This window comes from Hevea brasiliensis, chromosome 9, assembly GCF_030052815.1.
Source record: "Hevea brasiliensis isolate MT/VB/25A 57/8 chromosome 9, ASM3005281v1, whole genome shotgun sequence".
NCBI classification, from domain to species: domain Eukaryota; kingdom Viridiplantae; phylum Streptophyta; class Magnoliopsida; order Malpighiales; family Euphorbiaceae; genus Hevea; species Hevea brasiliensis.
The window spans coordinates 44757047-44780567 of NC_079501.1; positions in this window are offsets into that span (position 1 = coordinate 44757047).

The window sequence follows — 23521 nt, forward strand, 5'->3', positions numbered from 1 at the left end:
TAATTTTCTGATAATAATGAGCACATAACAACCACCACCATCCAATATCCTTGCAAGCATACTTGATCACAACAAAGTTGACCTAATGCATGCGATTGGCTAAGAAATTTGAAACTTGTCCTGAACCTTGAACATATAGGATATGTTCTAGATTCAAATGTTCCTGGTCCCTTACCTCTAGAGGCCACACAAGAGGAACATGAAACTTTGGACAAGTGGAAGGAGCATGATATGAGAGCTAAGTGTTACATGCTTGCTTCTATGAGTAATGAGTTACAGAAGCAATATGAGAACATGCAGAGTGCGAGTGAGATCCTCCTTCACCTACAAGAGTTGTATGGTGAGCACAGCAGGAATGCTAGGTATGAGATATCTAGACAGTTATTCCGTATGAGGATGTCTGAGGGACAGAATGTTGGGGATCATGTCCACAAGATGATTCGGCTGATTGAGCAGTTGGAACATCTTGACTTCAACATGGATTTCCAACTACAGACGGATTTGATCCTTCAGTCCCATCCTGAGTCTTTTGGGAATTTTGTGACAAATTTCCATATGACTAAACAGGAATGCACCTTAGCTGGTTTACTCAACATGCTGGTTATTGCCCAAAAGAATATGCCAGGCAATAAAGGAAAAGAGGTAGCTTTGGTTGCATCTTCTTCTGCTGGAAAGTCCAACAAGAAGAAGGGCAATAAGAAAAAGAAACCTCAGATTCCTGGTCCTTCCAAGAAAATAGCTAAACAGAAAAGGAAGACTAAAGCTGATAAAGGCACAGGAAAGTGTTTCCATTACCAACAGGAAAGTGTTTCCATTGCCAGTAAGAAAGTGTTTCCACTAGCCAGAGTATAGCAATCTAAATGAATGCAATGCCATGGTGAAAACCAACTCAAGTTCAAAATATATTTGGCACTTAAGGTTATGTCATGTTGCAGAAGATAGGATTGAAAAATTGGAGAAAATGGGGATTCTATCCTCATTGGGCTCTGAGCCTACTCCAACTTGTGAATCTTGCCTTCAGGGCAAAATGACTAGATCACCCTTTGTTGGACAGGGGCTAAGAGCTGAAAATATTTTGGAGCTAATACATAGTGATGTATGTGGTCCATTTAAAGAAATGGCTAGAGGGGGCTTTCATTATTTTATTAGCTTTACTGATGATAAATCAAGGTTTGGGTATTTGTATTTGATGAAATACAAACATGAAACTTTTGAAAAGTTCAAAGAATTTAAATCTGAAGTAGAAAGTCAAACAGGAAAGAGTATTAAAGCTCTTCGATCAGATCGTGGAGGTGAATATTTGAAATCTTGAATTTGATGAATACTTGAGAGAGCATGGCATTGTTTCTCACCGACTCTCCAGAACACCACAACCGAATGGTGTATCCGAAGGAGAAATCGTACCCTATTGGATATGGTACGTAGTATGATGAGCTATCTTGATATGCCAATCTCCTTTGGGGATTTGCATTAGAATCACTTTGTATATTCTGAATAGGATTCCATCAAAATCGCTTTCTTCCACACCTTATGAGATATGGCATGGAAGAAAACCAAGTCTTAAGCATGTTAAGATTTGGGGTTGTCCACTTATATCAAAAGTGAACACCGATAAATTGGAGACCAGATCGTAAAGAGGTCGATTTGTTGGATATCCAAAAGATAGTTTTGGATATTATTTTTATTTGCCTACTTCAAAAAGGTTGTGATAGGTAGAGATGCCACATTTCTTGAACAACGTTTGTTCAAGAAGGAGGCAAAGGAAGGCAAATAGAGTTAGAATTGGAGAATTCGACCAACCAACGCATCGATGGATATAGATCCATCTAGTCAACCTATACCCATTGATGAAACATCTACACTGTTCCTCGTAGAACAACCAGGATATCTCACCCACCAGTGAGATATGGTTTTCTTCATAAAGAAAAACAAGAGTTGTCTACTCATGAAGAAGTAGATCATGGAGATGATCCACTTCCCTATGAAGAAGCTATATCAGATATAGACTCTTCAAAATAGATAGATGCTATGAAATCCGAGATTGATTCTATATATAAGAATCAAGTTTGGGATCTTGTTGACTCACCTGAAGGTATTATACCTATAGGGAACAAATGGGTTTTCAAGAAGAAAATTGGTTCTGATGGAAAGGTAGAGACCTATAAGGCAAGGCTAGTAGCGAAAGGGTTTCGCCAAAGGCAAGGAATAGACTATGAGGAGACTTTCTCGCCTGTTGCCATGCTTAAATCAATTAGGATTTTATTAGCAATAGCTGCATACTATGATTATGAGATTTGGCAGATGGATGTCAAAACAGCTTTTCTCAATGGATACATTGAAGAAAACATTTTCATGGAACAACCTAGGGGATTTGAATCCCACGATGGTTCCAAGGTATGCAAGCTAAAGCGATCCATTTATGGGTTGAAACAAGCTTCGAGGAGTTGGAACATCCGTTTTGATGAAGCCATTAAATCTTTTGGTTTTATCAAAAATGAGGATGAGCCATGTGTATATAAGAAGGTTAGTGACAGTGCTATCACTTTCCTTGTCTTATATGTGGATGACATACTGTTGATGGGTAATGATACAGGTATGTTGACGACTATAAATGTATGGTTGTCAAATACATTCTCCATGAAAGACTTAGGGGAGGCAACCTATATTATTGGGATTCGCATCTATAGAGATAGAGCGAAAAGAATAATTGGTTTATCCCAAAGTCTATACTTGGAAAAGGTGTTAAAGAGGTTTAACATGCTTGATTCCAAGAGAGGATTGTTACCAGTGAGACATGGTATCCACCTTTCTAAAGAGATGTCTCCAAAGACACCTGAAGAAAGAGATAAGATGGCCAGGATTCCATATCGGCTATTGGAAGTTTAATGTATGCAATGTTGTGTACTAGGCCGAATATCGCATATGCTGTTAGTTTGACTAGCAGGTATCAATCCAATCCAGGTTTGGAACACTGGATAGCTGTCAAGAATATCCTTAAGTACTTGAGAAGAACTAAGGATTTATTCTTGATTTATGGAGGTGGAAACTTGCAATTGGATGGTTATACTGATTCTGATTTCCAATCAGATATCGATGATAGAAAGTCTACCTCTGGATATGTGTTCATTTGTAATGGAGGTGCAGTCAGTTGGAAGAGTTCCAAATAGAACACGACTGCAGATTCCACTACGGAGGCTGAGTATATTCTCGCATCGATGTCGCGCAAAAGAAGTCGCTTTGGATAAAGAAGTTCGTGACAGAACTTACAGTAGTTCCTTCCATTGAGTCAGCAGTTCCCATTACACTGTGATAATAATGGAGCAGTCATACAGGCTAAGGAACTAAGGTCTCACCCAAAATCCAAACACATAGAAAGGCACTACCACATTATCAGAGATATAGTTGGGCAAGGCGATATAGCCATGCAGAAAAATAACATCAGCTGAAAATCCAGCTGATCCATTCACTAAGCCTATGTCACAGACTCAGTTAGACCGACATCTTGAGAAGATAGGTCTAAGATATTGTAATGAATGGCTCTAGTGCTAGTGGGAGATTGTTAGTAGTATGCCCTAGAGCATATCATTTAGTATGTATCTTGTACATATTTTAACAATAAAAGGCATTTCCACTTTTCCGTTTACATAATATATTTATGTGTAATAGAAAAGGTCCATTGATATTTTGTTAGAAATATTATTCTTAAGTTGTTAAGAATATGAGTGACAATATTTCTAGCACAAAGTATCATAAATAGGTTCACAATCGAGGATACTTCATAATAAGGACATGACTTATCCAGAAAGATTGTATTCATGTTTGTTCCCAAGTTATTTATATGAGATATAAATAAGATGGAATGGTGAGTTTCATGCCATATAACAAACTTGATAGGCACTTATAAATGATAAGTAGGCCGAACCAGTGACACTTATGACAAGCACATGGAGTTTACTCTTGTCAATGTTTTGTCATAAATCATATCAGTGCATATAATCTTTAGACACGAGATAGCATGATTATCTTGTATATAGGTAGTTTGAGTTTGATCTGCTTTCATACTTGTACTATGTATGGGTATATGGGCATGTGTTGGCTCGCTAGTTATATATGGAGGTAGGTGTTGATCAAGAAGGAATCTGTTCCTCTAAGTAAATAGAGATAAAATCCTATGTTCATTTAATTGTTCTTGATGTTTCAAGTTCTGGCCAGACAGATAGATTTATTCGTAAAAGAGTTTCGATGAGAAAAATCTTTTAATCAAGAACTGGAATTAAAAGAGAACATAATATTCATAGCAAATGGAGTTTAACATAAACCATGACTCCGGCTTGAGTTGGGATTTTGTAACAGAGAGATTCTAGTGCATGGTAACATATGATTATAGGTTCATTTAAGGTAAATCTTATTACTAATTGGGTGGCCATGGCATGCTATGCTAGGTGTTAACCATGGTCTATGAGGTTCATAAAATGATTTAGAGAAATCATTTATGGTAAGAAAGAGTTCTGATGATATTAAGAGTTAATATCATGTCTCATTGCCAATTAGTGATGAGCCTAGTAAGTCACACACATACACAAGTTATCACCTATTTAAATATGATTTAATTAATTAATTAAAGAGTTTAATTGATTAATTAAATAGATTTGGTTTGCAATTAAATTGCAAAGTCCCTAGCATGACTTGAAACCAAATCTAGATTATTGGATGTGTAGTATAAATTAAATTTATATTTAAAGTGTTTAAATATGAATTTAATTAATGAGAAATTAATTAATAGAGATTAATTAATTAATTTATATTTGATATAAATTAATTAGAAGAAGAAAATAATTATTTTGGGTTGAGAAGTCAAAATTAAGACACGGGCAATTTGGTCATTTCACAGTGTGACAAGTGGCACCATGAGATGGTGACACATGGCATAACACATAAGCTTGCCAAATGTTTTTTTTTTAATCATGTAAGATGATTAAAATCAAGATTAAATATAGGTTTGACACTTGGCACAATGTGATTGGGTCACTTAAACCTAGAGCTAATCAAAAGGTGACATGTGGCTAGGGTTTAATGTGTTAACCTAGCTATTTAAGTGTGGTTATGAAAAGAAAACATAACCAGCAGCCTCTCCTCTCAATTGTCACGCCACTTTGAGCCTCTCCAGCTATTTCTCTTCATCTCTCATCAATTCAAAGAGATTAGCCATCAATCTCTTGAATTAAGAACACTAGAAATTGTTTCTAGTGTCCTGTTTACATCTTTAATCTCTTAAAAGGCAGAACTTGATTTTCTAATTAATAGAAAAAGCTTTAGAAGCTATTCAAGGGCTGCCATAGGTGTTCTTGGTGTGGACAAGCTAGAGGGACAACATTTGGTGTCCTGAAGACCAATCTCAAAGGCGCAGACACGCTGCAGTGCATCAAGAGGTTAGTGTAATCGTTCTTGATTTAATCTAGGGTTCTAAAATTAATCTGATTAATTTAAAATCTTAAATGGCAAATACAGATCCAAAAACATATTAAAATAGTTTTAATATGTTGTTTATCATTGAAATCAAATAGATAAAATTAAATCTTGCATGGTGCATGTGACCCTAGGTGAAAATTTTTGAATTCAATGGTATAATCTTGTGTTTTTGATGCTTCCGTTCCTTCAACAGGAGGATTATTTGTTGTGGCTAACCTGCTTTTCTTCTTCGCAGGTCCATTGATAGTAATTAATGTATTTTGTACAATTGAGTTAAATTGTTAGACACCGCATGTATTAAAAGCACTTATTTTATTTGGGCCTATATTATAAAAGTTATGTTGGACCTGTAAGATTAATAACTGTATCCATGATGGGATTGGATGAGGGAGCTGAGCTCCCATTTGAGTTATGACTTTTTTATTACGTGGGGGGTGAGTTGAGCTCCCCAATTTATTATATATTGTGTTTACAGGTCGGACGAGTCAAAAACACTCCGTTAAATAGTCCATTTTATGGTCGGACTCTATTCGGTTGAATTCTTGAAATTGGGCCCAAATGGGCCTTAGAGTTGAGTTGAGGAATAGTTAGGCTTACTACGAGTTGAATTCTTGAAATTGGGCCCAAATGGGCCTTAGAGTTGGGTTGAGGAATAGTTAGGCTTACTACGAGCATCGGAGGCTTTAGGCTGGCCCAGGTCCTAGTGCCGGTCCGGCCCATAGGTTGGGTTGTGACACTCCTGGACCCCGTGCAACCTTCTGAACAAAAGAAAACTCAAAGAACAAAGCTATAAAATATTACACGGGGAACCCCCTGTAGCACTACACGGCCCATGTAATGAGTCCAGATAGCTATTTTAATCCAACTTTTCTTCCTTCTAACTCGATCTAGGAGGATTTTTAAGGCTTTTAGAACTATGAAATAAAGGTTTTTAGATCAGATATAAATATAACAAGTTAGGATTTAAGGGAGGGAACCTTTAACATTCAAGATTGCACATTACCTTGAAAAGAGGCAAAGGAGAAATAGATTTGCAAGATTGCTAGAAGGGATTTTTAGCTAAAGTTCCAAGAGTCCAAGACTACAATTCTCCATCTGGGTTCTTTTATTCTATTTCTTTTCATGTCTTTTCTCTTTTATTTTATAAACTTGATTGTAAAACTCTCCATGTATAAGTAGTTTTTTTATTCTATGGTTATGGATGTAGGACTTTCAATTCAATTATGGATTTAGTTTGATTTTATTTAATATTTTTTTTATTCAATTTCTTATGTTTTTAATGCATGTTAAATTGAAGGACTGGAGGGTGAAGGCAAATATTAGAATAACAAGATTTTGAGCTTAGGGTTCTTAATCTAGAGATAGGCTAGAATTCTATATGGATCTAACAATTAATCAAAGAACTTAATGGGTTTTAATTGATTTAATCACCAAGAAAGTAGGTTTTAAGTTGATTAAGATACAACTTGAGTGCCTTGAGAGAGGACTTGAGATAACTTAGGATTATGATTAACTTTCTTCAAAGTAATAATCTCCATTAATTGAATGAAATGGATTAAATCTATAATTGATTGAAATGTGAACCCCTAGATCTGTAATGCTTTTATTAATTGATATTCAAGTTTAGTTAATTACTTTAGATTTTATTTCATCTAATTTAGGTTTAAGTACTACTTTTCTACAAATCAATTGTCTAGATAATCATAATTGCTGTGTGGTTTGGTACTCAACATGGTCCTCATGGGAACAATACTCAACTCATCACTTTATTACTTTTTAACATTCCATGCATTTTGTTGACGTTGGAAGTGTGCAAACTATAAAGAAATAAAACAAATATACAAAATACTAATATTTACGTAGTTTACTCTCTCCATATAGGACTACATCCACTGGCATAATATTATCCACTATAATCAATAATAAATTATTATTACAAGCTCAAACTATGCCATCCATCAACCCAATTACACCCAAAAGAAACTTTACAAGAAACTGCTTATGGTAAATATATTTGTTAGTCCTCTCAGTCTCCTCTAAACATAACGCAATATATTTACTACTTTAATTACTACATCATAGAGGGTATATTTAACTACATAGGCAAGAGTCATCTCACCAATGGACAAGAATTCATTCCTCTTGAATTCGATGTCCTTTTCTCACCTTAGGCCGAAGACTTTTTCCCTCCATGAGATTGCAATAGGGCAAGAGCCCCTCATCAATAAACAAAGCTAAATTCTTAGCAATTTGCAAGGTCATTCTCTGCAGTAGGTGAAAGCTCCTTTTCATGGGCAAAGCCACTCTCTATAGTCAAAAGCCTTTCTTCATGGGCAAAGCTACTCTCCATAGGCAATGCCAAATTAATATTTCCATAATACTTCTATTTATAGTATTAGTCCTTCAGTCCTAATCTAATCAGAAATCCCATTCAATTTAGGAATAGCACTAAAATAGGAGTTCTAATCTATATAGGAAATATTCTTCTATCTTATTAAGAAATATTTCTCCCACTCAAATAAGGTCTTCAAAAGATCATAAATCTAACAGTGCACTTACGGGATTTTGCACAACGTTTCTGCTCAATGAAATTGAAGGAAACTATTGAAGTAAGGAATTATATGGTTTATGTGATATGTTGGTGGAACATAATGCACGTATAGTAGTGTAGGTAGACGTTAAAATTTGTCGAGAGATAAAGGCAAAATATTTTTGTCATATATGAAAGTCATTTAGTAAGTTGTTCTACAATTAGTCCACATAATTCATCAAAAACGGTGAGTGGTGGATCAACAAAGGGACCCCTCAGACATTAAACGATTATGAAACGCACAAAAAAAAAAAAAAAAAAAAAAAAATATATATATATATATATATATATATATATATATATATTCAAGCGGTACGATTGGTTTTTCTAAGTTAGAAGTATATTTAATAATTTTTTGAATTTGATAGCAGAGATTTTGTTTTACTCATCTTTTCAATAATAGAGAAAACATGAACCAAAATTTTTAATTGTGGTGTTGGAACATGGTTTTGGTGCGAGGGGCAAAATCCTAGATGAGAGTCGCTCCAAAATGACCATTGAATCATTAGAAGCACAAGTTTGCACCAATGATTAAACTAAAACCAACCATCACAATAATAAAATACAATATATAATATGCATGACAATTTAACAAGCCAAGGCATTTTTGGGCAGGAATGAAGATTAAGATAATAGAAGATTTAAAAAACGTATGTCAAATATGAGGTCTTTGATAACCCAAAAGAATACTTTTGGACAATTTAATTATCCAATAATTAAGTGCAGGCCATTTTTCTTTTAATTTCCTTTTCACAGTAAAATTTATATGTATTTTTTTTTTGTTAAATTCATATAATTTTTAAATTTACTTGCAAAGAAATTACATAAGTATTTTTTTATTTTTTAAATTTATATAATTTTTATTCTTTGTAATTTTGTTTTAGTTTATATTAAGATCATGAATATATAATAAATTTCAAATTTAATAAATATATCCTTTTATTTTTCTTCCATTCTATAAATACACTTGCAATAATTTTTCCTTGTCAAAATTTAATAAAAACAAAAATGTTTTATTTTAATTTTTTTTCTTAAAAAAGGAAAATGGTTGATTTTGCTTTGACTCGAATTAATCTGTTTGCAAATTAAATTGAACTTAGATATGAGTACTAAAATTTGATTGAACCATTATATAATTTATTTTCTATCCTGGTATTATTGTGCACTCTTAATTATATATATAAAATAAAATAAAACCTTTAACCGCTAATAATAAATAAATAAATAAATCCCTTTCATTGACAATGATCTGGTGATATTCGTCTTTTGGCGGCCTTTAATCGCACGGGGGCAAAAAATAAATTGAAGCTGTTGGGAATCTTTATCAAATCATAAATAGTACTCTCAATAGGCTAATTATTAGATGTATTTGGAGTACTAAAAAATAGTACTCTCTCTTTCATAGAAAAGTGACTCCTTCCTATAATATAGAGAGTGAATTCAACATGATTGTGAGAGATGGTGCATGTGCACTGGATGCAGCTAATAATTTCTTCTCTCAATAATTCTGCCTCTTTTTTTATAAAAAAAAAAATTCAGCAGCTAAAAATAGTTACTAAGATTCTAACAATTTGAAAAAGAAAAAAAACCACTAAGAAAATTAAGCTAATGCATTTTTATTTGGTAGAATTAATACAATTGCTAAGGGTGATGATTTTCTGTCTTATCAGTTAAAGAAAATGTTAGATTATTTATATGAAAAAGTGCGAGTTTATATTTCGTAGAGCGTAATATAATTAATTATATAATAAAATTAAAATTATAATTTAATATAATTATTATTATATTTTTATATTTAATTATAAAATAAAAATATAAATATTATAATGTAATGATAATTTTTATTTTAATATTTAATTTTATGGTATCAATAATAAGTAATAATTGTTACACTAATTGGTGATCGAATAGTAATAATCACTAAGTGGTGGTGGTGGTGGCGGTAACAGTAGTGATTAGGTGATGATAGTGATTAGGTGATGACAACGAAGTGAGGTATGGTAGTGGTAGTGGCCAGGTGGTAGAAGTGACAATGGCTAATTAATAATAGCAGCTGTCAAGTGGTGATAGTGGTAGTGGTGACAGCAATTATAGCAACAAGGTAGGGTGGTGGTGGTGGTGACAACAAGATAAGATGATGATAATAGCAGTAGTGGCAACATAGTAATGATGGTAATGGTAATGTTAAAAATAAATAAAAATATTCAAGATAAATAATATAATTACATCTATTTTTGTATATAGTGATTATTACATTATTTTAAATATAATTGATTATATTATATAATTGCTATTTCATCGTATTAATTTTTTTATTATCAAATACATAACTAAATATAAAATATAATCACGATTATCTTATAATTTTGATTAAAATTACTTAAAAATTTTAGTTTTAATATAAATATATCTAACTATTAAAAAAAATAATGCACTTTTTATTTTGCATGCATTTTTTCTTTTTATCGGAAATCTGCATTCTTTCCGTATTAAACTGGAGAGAAAGAAACAAGGGTTAACATCATCAAAAACAAACAGACAATGAACATTGTCAAAAACAAATCAAGCTCTGGCAATTTTGTTTTGCATGTATGTATTGGATTAGTTAATGAAAGATTCAAACGTACGATGCAAAAACTAAGAAACATATTAGTACTTACTCCAAAACATTAAAAAATTAATAATAATAAAATTTAATCATTTAAAATAGGATTAATTATAAACTAATTTCCAAATTAATTTTTAAAATAAAATAAATTTCATTCTTATTATTTAAAAATAAATAATTTTTTACAATTTGTTAATGACATTATTTTTAATAATAATTAAAATGATAAAAATTCATTTTATATATTTAAATTAAATTAAATTGTATCTTAATTCCTAAAATTTGAAATTTTTTATTACTTATTAGTCACCAAATTGTAGAATTAAAAACTATTTTAAACTTAATATATTAAATTAAATGTAATTTCATTCAAAAATTAAGTGTAATTTAAACGTTACATATTAGTAGCGTTTGAAATTGAAATATACGAGTTCTCATATTTTGCAATGTTTATCACTATGTCTTGATAGAACTTGACACAGCTCGCCACACATTCGTAAGACTTGTTACGTGTATCAATCCAATTCAATTTAGTTATCGTGTCCTACCATATTATTAATTTAATTATTTCATATTTCTAGCTTAATGTGTAAAAGAAGTTTTATACAATTGGCATGAAAAATACTTATAGTTTTAAAAACGATTTTAATATCATTAAGCTTAAATTTATAATTATTTTATATTTTAATAAAGCACATTATATTTTGACAGCGTAAAAAATTAAAGATCTCATATAAAAAAAAAAAATACAAAAACTGAAGTTGAAAACGTGGCCTTTTGAGCTAAATTGAGTGTTCCTAAATAATAAGCAGGAGAAGCAAGCAGAAAAAACAGCTCAAAACAAAAGAAAACGAGAAGCTGCATTTATTCCCCCTGAGGAGCCCAAAGAGCAGACTGGTTTATCTGAAGATAAGAATAATAATGTCACTGCCATGGCCATTGCAATAAATGTATAATTCGTAAACTAATTGTAACAAAATCTTTTTTGCTTTTGGCTTCATTTCTAATAAACTATTTCTAAAAAAAAAAAGAATTTAAAAAATATTAAATAATTTATTTAAATTAAAAATAATTATATTTTTTTATTTTAAACATGAGAATTGATAAAAAGAAATAATTTCTTAAGGTCATATGATCAGAACAACTCTAGAAATATGGATGCCATGTTTATGATGTATATATCAATAAGTGGTGAAGCGGATCTTATTGCCTATGTGCATAATAATAATAATAATAATAATAATAATAATAATAATAATAATAATAATAGACATTACAAGTGGCGTATTTAAAGATTAAGTAAAAATATGACAGAAATAAAAATCAACCAAAACGTGATGCATACTATTGTTTATCGAAGAAAGCAAATAGCAAACAAACACTGAGTGGATACCGAGTCATAAAACAGCTTCTGGGTCATAGTAGAGATTGATGGAGGTAAAAGAGTGAATGGGTCCCCACGACGACTGCTTGCTTCTTTTCAACGAAAAAAATGTTCGGTCAGGTAGAAAGAGAGCACAAGCTACACGCGAGGCTTGTCCATATAGCACTAATTGTATTGAATTCTCATTTCAAACACTGCAAGAACAGGGTGATATGTTCCCTCATCGAGACTAAACAACTATCAATTTTTCAGTCACTGACTGTGGAGGGTATCGTCCTTTAGCCAGTCGCTGTATATCCATCACCTAATAATGTAGAAATGTGAATTTCGTTGGGTTTCAGAACCATGTAACTGATTGGTGTAAAACCAGAGGTTTTAATTTAACTGTATAACCCCTCATCCATTTTGATTTTAATTTTCATTTTTATTATATTTTTAACTAGCTAAATGCTTGCATAAATTTCAAAAGAATATAACATTTTATATTTAATTTAAATTATAAATAAATTACCACTAAAGGTAATTTATTATTCTAATTTTTAAAATTATAAACGTAATATAATTGATTAAAAAAATAAAATATTAATATAATAATATTAAAAAATAATAATTAATAATTAGTAAGTCAAGCTCCACTTAAAATGCGTCACATAACAATTTTTAGGAAAGTTCGAATTGCTTAATATAATAGATAGATTTTGGTTTTTATTTTTTAGGAAATAAAATCTAAAGCAAGAATGAAGCGTCCAACAGAAAAAGCATCTAAAATGCAGTGGGAAACTTTCTCCATCCAAATACTATCAGCTTCAAACATATTCCTGGCTAGCTTAACTAGAGAGTGAGCAACGTTATTAGCCTCACGGTAGACATGACAGCAATTAAACCCAGAACAAAGATCAGACATTGACTTTAACTTGAGAAGGCGGGCACCATAAAAGGAGTCTGGAAATAAACTCTTGGATAGATGGTGAACCAATGCCAACGAATTAGTCTCTAAAATTATATTATGGAAAATTGCTTCAACAGCACTCGACAAGCCATAGCACGCTCCTCAACTACAGCGTCATCCACATGCAGCTGAGAATTGAGTTTAAAACATCCGCCATTAGCACAGCCCCACTTGAATCACGCAGAGCCTATCCAAAGCCATATGACGTGTCACCAAGAATTGCCTCATCTGTATTAAGTTTTGACTTGACTCGGCACCATTTGGGATGATCACGTTGAACATTTGAAACACCCAACGATGCATTATGCTGCTTAAACTCTTGAAGAAGGCTGAGAGCTTTCTGCATAATTATATAAATAGATTTGGTTTGGTTTAATTTGAATAAAATCTAATAATAATTTTTAAAATTTCTTTTTTCTTAAAAGGAAAAAAAAATTTGAATTTAGATTGAAAATAAACCATTCAATTCCAATCTGCGTCAAAAAAATTTTTTTAATTAGTTTCAGTTTGATTTCTGTTTCAAATTGAATTGATTGATTTCAAACCAGACCGTTAACAATTATACTTGCAACCTTAACTGCAACTAATGCAACTTCCATTCTTTTTATTTTATTTATTTATGTTTTTTTAACTTCCAAAATTGTAATATACGCCTACACAAGCTGAATCCGTGCTCAAATAGCACCTTTATAGTTGTTAAAGTTCAATTAGTTCCAAATTAAAATTTTCAATGAAATTAATTCATAACTTTTGATATAAAATCAATCAAGTCCAATTTTTGAGGAAAACTAAAATAATATATATATTTTTTTAATTTTTAAATAATAAAAAAATTATTTTTATATAACTAAAAATTTTAATTATCCTGAGATCGTTATTATTGGAAGAGTTTTATCTGAATACTGCTTCTGGCTCGAGCATATAAAACTCACGTACTTAAATAAAAAAAATTAACTATGTTAAAAATTAAAATATAGAAAGTTAAAAATTAACCCACCGATTTGGAATGGAGAGGATGGAGATTGAAGCAAAATGAACATTTTCACTAATAAGCTTACGCTGCATTTGGATTTTAGAATTTGAATTTGAAATTTAGATTTCAAATGTTAGATTTTAAATTTAGAATTTCAAATTCATAAATTTAAAAATCTTTTATTTGACTAATAAAAAGAATTTTCATGGAAGTGTCTATAATTTGTGACAACATATAGAACTAATACATTTGATTGTAGTGTGATGGATTCGAAATAACAAGATAAAAGTATTTACTTTAAATGTTTAGTTTTTAAGCTTGTCATAAATACGGGGATTTGGATCAAATTCAAATCTATTTTCATTAAGAATATCTAAACAATTTATTTAATCCAAATGCAAATCCACATGGTCAAATCCCTCAATTCAAACATAGCACAAATTTGGATGAAGTCGATGATTCATCATCCGTTAAGACAATAATTGTAAATTTGGCCAAGAGGTGAACCAAGAGTGGAGATAGACTTGTGATGGACAGTGGTAGCCTAACCAACCCTAACCTTAGCCTATTCGAGCTTATCAATTGTTGGGCCCAAGAAGAAAAGAAACATTGGGGATTGGATCTTAGGGAGTTTGGCTTGAGATATGGGCATTACTATGTGATATAGTTGTTAGTAGTATGCCCTAAAACATATAATTTTGTATATATCTTGTGCATATTTTTATTAATAAAAGGCAATTTCACTTTTCTGTTTACATAATTCATTTATGTGTAATTGAAAAGGTCTATTGATATTTTGTTAGAAATTCTATTCTTAAGTTGTTAAGAATATGAGTGACAGTATTTCTAGCACAAAGTATTATAAATTGGTTCACAATCGAGAATACTTTACAAAGTACATGACTTATCCAGAAAGATTGTAATCATATTTGTTCCCAAAGTATTAATATGAGATATAAATAAGTTGGAGTGGTGAGTCTCATGTCACATAACAAATATGATAGGCACTTATACACGATAAGTAGGCCGAACCAGTGACGCTTATGACAAGCACATGGAGTTTACTCTTGTCAATGCATTGTCATATATCATATTAGTGCATATAATCTTTAGACCTAAGGTAACACGGTTATCTTGTATATAGGTGGTTTGAGTTTGATACTGCTTTCATACTCGTACTGTGTATGGGTATATGGGCATATGTTGGCTCCTACTAGTTATATATGGAGATAGGTGTTGATCAAGATGGAATCCGTTACCCTAAGTAAATAGGGATAAAATCCTATGTTCATTTAATTGTTCTTAATGATTCAAGTTCCTGGCCAGGACAGGTAGATTTAGTCAGAAAAAAGTTTCTGACAAGAAAATCTAATTAATCAAAAATTGAAATTAAAATAGAACATAATTTTCATAGCAAATGGAGTTTGACATTAAGCATGACTCCAGTTGGAATTGAGATTTTGAAACAGAGAGATTCTAGTACATGGTAATATATGATTAAAGGTTCATTTAAGGTATTCCTTATTACTGATTGGGTGGCCATGGCATGTTATGCTAGGTGTCAACCATGGTCTATGAGATGCCTAAAATAATTTAGAGAAATCATTTAAGGTAAGAAAGAGTTCGAATGATATTAAGAGATAATATCATTTCTCATTGGCAATAAGTAATGAGCCTAGTAAGTCACACATCTACACAAGTTAATCACGAAGTAAAATGTGATTTAATTGATTAATTAAAGAGTTTAATAATTAAATAAATAGGTTTGGTTTGCAATAAGATTGCAAAGTCCCTAGCATGACTTGAAACCAAATCTAGGTTATTGGGTATATAACATAAATTAAATTTATATTTAAATTATTTAAATATGAATTTAATTGTGAGAGATTAATTAATGAAGATTAATTAATTAATTAATTTATATTTGATATAAATTAATTTGAAGAGGAGAAATTATAATTTTGGGTTGAGAACTCAAATTAAAACATAAGGGTAAATTGGTCTTTTCACATGGTGACATGTGGTACTATGAGATGGTGACACATGACACTATACAAGCTTGCCATTTTTCTTTCCATAATGGAAGACCACCTTTTAGTGATTTTATTGGAGCTTGACACTTGGCTTGATGAGATTAAGTCAAACAAAAGTAAGATTGAATCTTGTGGTGACATGTGGCAAGGGAGTAAGTGAACTTTGACTTAAGTATATAAGTGAAAAAGAAGAAAGAAAAATGATCTTCTTCTTCTCTCCCATTTTGGATGGCAACTTGAGGACTTCTTCTCCTCTCTTCATTTCTCATTTAATTCAAGAAGAAAACCTTAATTTCCTTTAAATTAAAATTACTAGAAAAGGTTTCTAGTACCCTATACATCCATTAACCCTCACCAAAGTAAACCCCTCTAATTCCATGTGGTTGGCAAGAGCTAAAGGGACTTCTAGGGGCTGCCATTGGTATAAGTTGGTGTGCTTGTGGTGGACAAGTTAGAGGGACTACAATTGGAGTCCTAAAAGCATTCTAAGGAAGTGAGATTCATTGATTGTGCACCTTGGAGGTTAGTACTCAAAATCCCTCTTTTAGTTAGGGTTTAATGAATTAATTTATTAATTCATATTCTTAAATGGCAAATGAAATTCTAATGCATGCTAAAATATGTTTGGTATGCTTTTGGGCATTGGAAATTGATTAGGCACATAAAACACTTGGTATGGTGCATGTAACCCTAGATTGAATTTTAAAATTCAATGTTCTAATGCCCTTAATTCCATGCTTCCTTGCCTTCAATTGCTTTCAATCTCTTACTAGCATTAGAGCCATTCATTATAATATCTTAGACCCATCTTCTCAAGATGTCGATCTAACTGAGCTTGTGACATAGCCTTCATGAATGGATCAGTTGGATTTTCAGCTGATGCTATTTTCTGCATGGCTACATTGCCTCGCCCAACTATCTCTCTGATAATGTGGTAGCGCCTTTCTATGTGTTTGGATTTCTAGTGAGACCGGGGTTCCTTAGCCTACATGACCGCTCCATTGTTTTCACAGTAGAGAGAAACTGTTGACTCAATGGAAGGAACTACTGCAAGTTCTGTCATGAACTTCTTTATCCAAACAGCCTCTTTTACAGTACCTGATGCAGCAATGTACTCGACCTTTGTAGTGGAATTAGCAGTCGTACTCTGTTTGGAACTCTTCCAACTAACTGCACCTCCATTACAAATGAACACAAATCCAGAGGTAGACTTTCTATCATCGATATCTGATTGAAAATCAAAATCAGTATAACCATACAATTGTAGGTTGCTACCTCCATAGATCAAGAATAAATCCTTAGTTCTTCTCAAGTACTTAAGGATATTCTTAATAACTATCCAATATTCCAAACCTAGTTTGATTGAAACCTGCTAGTCAAACTAATAGCATACGCGATATCCGGCCTAGTACATAACATTGCATACATTAAACTGCCAATAGCTGAGTCATATAGAATCCTGGCCATTTTTTCTCTTTCTTCAGGTGTCTTTGGAGACATCTCTTAGAAAGATGGATACCATTTCTTACTGGTAACAATCCCCTCTTGGAATCAAGCATGTTAAACCTTTTTAACACCTTTTCCAAGTATAGACTTTGGGATAAACTAATTATTCTTTTTCACTCTATGTCTATAGATGCAAATTCCAAGAATATAGGTTGCTTCCCCTAAGTCTTTCATGGAGAATGTATTTAACAACCATACCTTGAAAGTTGTCAACATACCTATGTCATTGCCTATAAATAAAATGTCATTTACATTTAAGGCAAGAAAAGTGACAGCACTCTCACTAACCTTCTTATTCACATATGGCTAATCCACATTTTTTATAAAATCAAATGATTTAATGGCTTCATCAAAATGGATGTTCCAACTCCTCAAAACTTGCTTTAACCCATAAATGGATCGTTTTAGCTTGCACACCTTGGAATGATCTTGGGATTCAAAACCCCTAGGTTGTTCCATGAAAATGTTTTCATCAATGTTTCCATTGAGAAAAGATGTTTTGAAATCCATCTGCCAAATTTCATAATCATAGTATACAGCTATTGCTAATAAAATCCTAATTGATTTAAGCATGGCAACAGGAGAGAAAGTCTCCTCATAGTCGATTCTTTGCCTTTGGTGAAACCCTTTCGCAACTAGCCCTACTTTATAGGTCTCTATCTTTCCATCAGAACTTATTTTCTTCTTGAAAACCCATTTATTTCCTATAGGTACAATACCTTCAGGTGGGTCAACAGGATCCCAAACTTGCTTCTTATACATGGAATCAATTTCAGATTTCATAGCTTTAATCCATTTAGAAGAGTCTATATCTGATACAGCTTTTTCATAGGTAAAAGGATCATCTCCATGATCTATTTCTTCATGAGAAAACAACTCTTATTTATCTTTATAAAGAAAACCATATCTCTCTGGTGGGTGAGATATTTTGGTCGATCTACGAGGAATTATTGTAGATGTTTCATCAATAAGCGTAGGTTGACTAGACGGATCTATATCCATTTAATTTGTTGATTGGTCAGAATTCTCCAATTCTAACTCTATTTACCTTCCTTTGCCACCTTCTTGAATAAACTATTGTTCAAGAAATATGCCATCTTTGCTTATCACAACCTTTTGTGATGTAGGCAAATAAAAATAATATCCAAAACTTTCTTTTGGATATCCAACAAATCTACCCCTTTCTGATTTGGTTTCTAATTTATCAGTCTTCAGTTTTTTAATGTAAGCTGGACAACCCCAAATCTTAACATGCTTAAGACTTGATTTTCTTCCATGCCATATCTCATAAGGTGTGGAAGAGACCGACTTTGATGGAATCCTATTCAGAATGTGCAAAGCTGATTCTAATGTAAATCCCCAAAATGAGATTGGCATATCAGTATAGCTCATCATACTGTGTACCATATCTAATAGGGTATGATTCCTCCTTTCAAATACATCATTCAATTATGGCATTCCTAGAGGAGTTAACTAGGAAATAATGCCATGCTCTTTCAAGTATTCATCAAATTCAGTACTTAAGTATTCACCTCCACGATCTGATCGAAGAGTTTTAATACTTTTTTCCATTTGATTTTCTACTTCAGATTTAAATTCTTTGAACTTTTCAAAGGACTCATGCTTGTATTTCATCAAATACAAATACCCAAACCTTTATTTGTCATCAGTAAAGGTAATAAAGTAATGAAAACTACCTCTAACCATTTCCTTAAATGGACCACATACATCACTATGTATTAGTTCCAAAATATTTTCAGCTCTTAACCCTTGTCCAACAAAAGGTGATCTAGTCATTTTTCCTAGAAAGCAGGATTCACAAGTTGGAGTAGGTTCAGAATCCAATGAGGATAAAATCCCTATTTTCTTCAGCTTTGTAATCCTATCTTCTGCAATATGACCTAATCTTAAGTGCCAAAGATGTTTTGAACTTGAGTTGATTTACATTATGGCATTACATTCATTTAGATTGCTTGCATTAGGTTTGTATTTAACATTATTATCCAAATAATAAAGTCCATCATGCATATAACCTGAGCCAACATTTTCATTTCCAAAATAAATATTGCAAACATCATTTGTGAACTGAAATTCATAACCATTTCTAGCCAAACTAGATACAGAAATGATATTCTTAAAAGCATCAGGTACATACAAAATATTATTTAAATACAAAACATGTCCATACATGTACAAAGATTCAGATCCTATGGTAAAAGCTTCAACAGTTGAGCGATTGCCAATCCGAAGTCTAACATTTTATAACTGCAAGCTGCTGCTACTTGCTAGTTCCTGCATATCAAAAGAAATGTGACAACTGGCATCAGTATCTAAAACCCAAGCTATAGATGAACTATGAGCATCATTAGAATCTAAATAACAAGATATAGACATACCTTTTGAAGGTTTATCTTTCCTGTCCTTCAGAGATGCAAGATACTCTGGGCAGTTCCTTTTCCAGTGCCCATCCTTCTGGCAGTGGAAACATTTTCCTTTGCCTTTGTCAGCTTCAGTCTTGCCCTTCTGTTTGGCTATCTTCTTGGAAGGTTTAGGAACTAAAGGTTTCTTTTTCTTATTGCCCTTCCTCTTCTTGGACTTTCTAGCAGAAGATGAAAATGCAACCAAAGCCACTTCTTTTCCTTTATTGCCTGGCATATTCTTTTGGGTAATAACTAGCATGTTAAGTAACCCAGCCAAAGTGTATTCTTGCTTGGTCATATAGAAATTTGTCACAAAATTCCCAAATGACTTCGGTAGGGACTGAAGGATCAAGTCCGTCTGCAGTTGGAAATCCATATGAAAATCAAGATGTTCCAGTTGTTCAATAAGCCAAATCATCTTATGGACATGATCTCTTACATTCTGTCCCTCTGACATCCTCATTCGGAATAACTGTCTAGATATCTCATACCTAGCATTCCTACTATGCTCACCATATAACTCTTGCAAGTGAAGAAGGATCTCATTTGCACTTTGTATGTTTTCATGCTGCTTCTGTAACTCATTAGTCATAGAGGTAAGCATGTAACATCTGGCTCTTATATCATGTTTCTTCCACTTGTCCAAAGTCTCTGATTCCTCTGGAGTGTCCCTTGGAGGTAAGGGACTAGGAATCTTTGAATCTAGAACATATCTAATACGTTCTAGGTTCAGGACAAGTTTCAAATTTCTGAGCCAATCAAAAAGATTAGGTCCTGTCAACCTATTATGATTAAGTATGCTCGCAAGGATATTGGATGGTGGTGGTTGTTGTTGTGTGCTCATTATTATTAGAAAATAAACTACAAAAAATAACGAGATTAATTAGTAAATATATCAAGTAATTAACCAAAATGATTATGGTCTTTTAATCAAATTGGTCCTCCCACAAACTTGGTGAATCCTACACTTCCAAAGTAGGAAACGGAAATCCTAATTGGATGGATTTCTAGTGGGTGGTTAAATTCTTATAGTCTTATTGATCATCCTCAGGCACATCCATTATTAGAATCACAATAAACTATAAGTGAGCAACTCCTTGCCTATCACATCTCATGTGAGGTTCAATCATTTATTTGTCTCCTAATGCTCAAAATCTCAGGCACATCAATTATTGATTTATCTTGCATTAGTTAAGTTAATCCATTGAGCTAGTACGCATGCAAATAACTTTAATGACCTCAGGCACATCCATCATTGGCCACCAACAATTTACATGCTTACAACATCTTATGCTTAACAACTATTCTTAAGAAAATCTCTTAAACAAATGCATCATTCCCAAGCTCATATAGCTAATAATGCAAGTGTTTAAAATTTTTTAAAATAACTGCCTCAATGGAGGGTCATGATATAATTACCATAATTATACCATTACCAGCTTAATCATTTATTTGGAAGATTTTGTGGTCGACTTAATTACTATTATGGTCTCACTTTGCACATTATCCAGTTGGCATGCATATATCACATACTTGCATACATTCATACACATCTCATGCATACATGGATAAACAAATAATATGGTATGATCATGGACTTTCTAAGGGATTCAATTCTGAGCCACCAAGAATTGAATCAGGGCATTCCTAAGTGTATTTCATTCATTCATTTTACAAGAATTGCTGAAGGAGTACATAATCAACCCTTGATCTTGATCTCCTCCCACTGGTCCCACCAATGCTCTTGACCTCCTTGTTCTTCTTGCAATCCAATTACATTGTAACCCTTGGTATAACAAGGTGAATATACAAGAATATGGACTTTTAAAGTCCTTAAATAAATGAAAATACATCCTAAGTTATCACAACATTTATAATACATGCCTTTAAAATAAAATTAATTATTTTACATCCCAAAGAAAAATAAAAGAAATAAATCCAATGAAATTGATCTTTCATTGTCCATGATCATCCATCATGCATATTAAAATTTAACAATTAAATAAAATATACATGTTTAAAAGTTAAATTGAATATCATATATTCAATTAAAAATTAAATTGAATATCATATATTCAACTAAAAATTAAATTTTAATCTTATTCAAATAATTTTAAATTTAGAAACTTTTTTCTAAATTTAATTCTATGAAAACAATTTTCATAATTATTTGTGTGATTTGAATTCCTAATTAAACAATTTAATTAGGTTCAGGCTTAATTCTGGGTCCAAAATTATACAACATTTGCATAAAAAGCCAAAATTCAAGCCAAACATGCCCCTAAGGAGAAAACATAGCCTGTGTAACTATTACATAGCCTGAGGCGTGCCAGAACATGTGGTAGCCCATGCAAACGTTGGAGTCCAGATCTGCAGAAGTGTCAGAAGAGTTCAAGGTTGTCACCTCCTCAGCAATGCATGTAGATAGGGCTCATTTTAAGCATGTTTTCTAATCTGTACATTATAATTACTGCTTATATTATAATGTGAATTAGTAACTATAATTTCATTTGTATATCCTGTACTTGACAAATTTATGTACTTAATTGACAAATTATATACGTTAATGAAATATAAAAATTCTGATATCTGAGTTGATTATGTAATCATATTAATTCTGAATGAGATTGAGTTTGAGAAATTTTGAGACTGAATCTGAGTTTGAGAAACTGTTGAGAATGCTTTGAGATAATCTGAGTTATGAATTTGAGTATATATTGAAATTATTTTTGGCAAGTTCAGAAGAGCTGTTAGTCCAAATTACAGCCGGCACTCTGCCGGATTATCATTAAAATTTTTGAAATTTCCAAATTAGTTAGATTTTGATAAAAGTAAAAATAGCCTAAACCTTAAATAAAGTTTTTGAATAAATAAATCAAGAACTGTAATGAAATCAGATAAGATCAGGTGCTCCGGCACTCTGTGTGACACACTTTGCTTGGTTACACTATAGACGGGTGAGGGGTGTTACATTTAGTGGTATCAGAGCACGGTTTAGGCATTCCTAGGCACAGATAGGTTGAAAGAAATATTATGCATACACGCATTGCATTCATAAGAGTCAAGGTGACACTAATGCAGATCTGTTTACTTTTGATTATTCAAAGTTAAGATATGGACTCAGAGTCCCAGAGGGCATTAGAAAAAGAAGTAAAAAACCTAGTTCATGAGGTTATAACATAGTGACTATGTAATGTTCTCGATGTTTATATCGTAAGCTACAGATTACAGTACCGATATGAGATATTGTATAGAGCTACGTGCTTCCTTGTGGTATAATAAAATAAGAATATTTGTAAGTAATCTATAATTTGATACAGTTAAGTCTAAATAGAGTACTATTACGAGAAATAAATGTGAAAATTCTAGTCAGAAATTTAAAACTTCAGAACTAGCCTATCAAAAGACTACACTTCTAAGATAGCTAGAGTCAGTGACTTGGTTACATTAATGTGAACTACCTGTACCACAGTAATTGCTATAAGCTTAGAGATATCAGTATGACTTATCATCCTCAGATGGATGGACAGTCGAAACGAGTAATTCAGATAAATTCTGAAACTCATTGAGTTCCTATAAACAATGAAAT